The sequence below is a fragment of the Orycteropus afer genome, unplaced genomic scaffold (genome assembly GCF_000298275.1).
Source record: "Orycteropus afer afer isolate SDZICR_OR568_19922 unplaced genomic scaffold, OryAfe1.0 scaffold01130, whole genome shotgun sequence".
Classification (NCBI taxonomy): domain Eukaryota; kingdom Metazoa; phylum Chordata; class Mammalia; order Tubulidentata; family Orycteropodidae; genus Orycteropus; species Orycteropus afer.
In genome coordinates this window covers 56,242-58,014 of record NW_006922717.1, presented here as the reverse complement: position 1 = coordinate 58,014, position 1,773 = coordinate 56,242, and positions in this window count along the sequence as shown.

Sequence of the window (1,773 nt, the reverse complement as noted above, 5' to 3'; positions counted from 1 at the left end):
CAGATCTGACTCATAGCGACCTCTCTTTGGGTTTCTGAGGTGGTATCACTACAGAAGTAGATTGCCCAACCTTCCTTCCAAGGAGTAGCTGGTGGATTCCAACACCACAATTCAAAAGCATCAACTCTTCTTCAGTCTTCCTTGTTCACTGTTCAGCTCTCACAATTAATGTGAGAAAATACCATGGCTTGGGTTAGGCACAACTTAGTCTTCAAGGAGACATCTTTGCTCTGTATCACCTGAAAGACGTCTTTTGCAGCAGATTTGCACAATGCAATATGTCATCTGATGTCTTGACTACTGCCTGGTACTGGTTTAATGACAATCACATACCAATGGAATAGAATTGAAAATCCAGAAATAAATCCAAGTCAATGGTCAGTTGATTTTTGACAAAGGTGCCAAAGCCATTCAATAGGGAAGAAACAATCTCTTCAACAAACAATGCTGGCAAAACTGGATTTCTGCACTCAGAAAATTGAAACAATATCCATATTTCACATTATACACAAAAACTAATTCAAAATAATAGAGGACCTAAATGCTAAATCTAAAACCATAAAGCTCTTGGAAGAAAATATAGGAGCAAAATCTTTGAGACCTATTTTTTTTCCAATGGTAGATTATCAAACACAACCACAAATGTACAAGCAACAGAAAACATAATAAATAACTGGGACCACATTCAATCACCTCATAAGCATGTGAAAGCTGGACAATGAATAAGGAAGACTGAAGAAGAGTTGCTGCTTTTGAGTTGTGGTGTTGGCAAAGAATACTGAAAGTACCATGGACTGCCAGAAGAACTTACAAATCTGTCCTGGAGGAAGTGCAGCCAGAATGCTCATTGGAAGCAAGGATGGCCAGACCACTTCTCACCTACTTTCGTCATGTTGTCAGAAGGGACCATTCCCTGGAGAATCATGCTTGGTAAAGTGGAGGGTCAACGAAAAAGGGGAAGGTCCTCAAGGAGATGGATTGACACAGTGGCTGCAACAATGGGCTCAGGTATAGCAAGGATTGTGAGGTTGGCACAGGACTAAGCAGTGTTTCATTGGCTTATGAGTTGGAGCTGACTTGATGGCACCTAATAACAACAAAAACATAATGATTAGCTATTTATATTCTTGAAAACTCTTTATCAAAAGATTACACAAACAACCTATACAGACTGGGAGAAAAAAAAAAAGAAAACTTTGGGAATGATATAACTGATAAGGGTTGTATATCTAAAATATATGGAAAACTTCTACAACTTAACAACAAAAAGACAACCCAGTCAAAAGGTGGACATAGGACATGAACAGACATTTCACCAAGAAGATATTCAAATGATCAATAGACACATGAAAAGATGCTCGATGTCTTGAGCCATCAGAGAAATGCAATTCAGAATCACAGTGAGATACCATTTTACTCTGCACTAGGATGGCCAAGACTAAAAAGAAAAAAAAAAAAAAAGAAAAAAAGTGTTAGAGAGGATGTGTAGAAATTGCAACTGTCATCCATTGCTGGTGAAGATGCAAAATGATACAGCTATTGTGATAAACAGTCCAGTGGTTTCTCAAAAAACAAGAGGTAGCAATTCCACACCTTGGTATATACCATAGGGATCTAATAGTGCCTAAGGCATTTGACTGCTAACAAGGCAGGTCGTTCAAACCCATCAGCCACTCCTCAGAAGGAAGATTGGGCAATCTGCTTTTGTAGTGATACTGCCTCGGAAACCCAAGGAGGGGTTGCTATGACGGCAGTGAGTTTGGTTTATATATA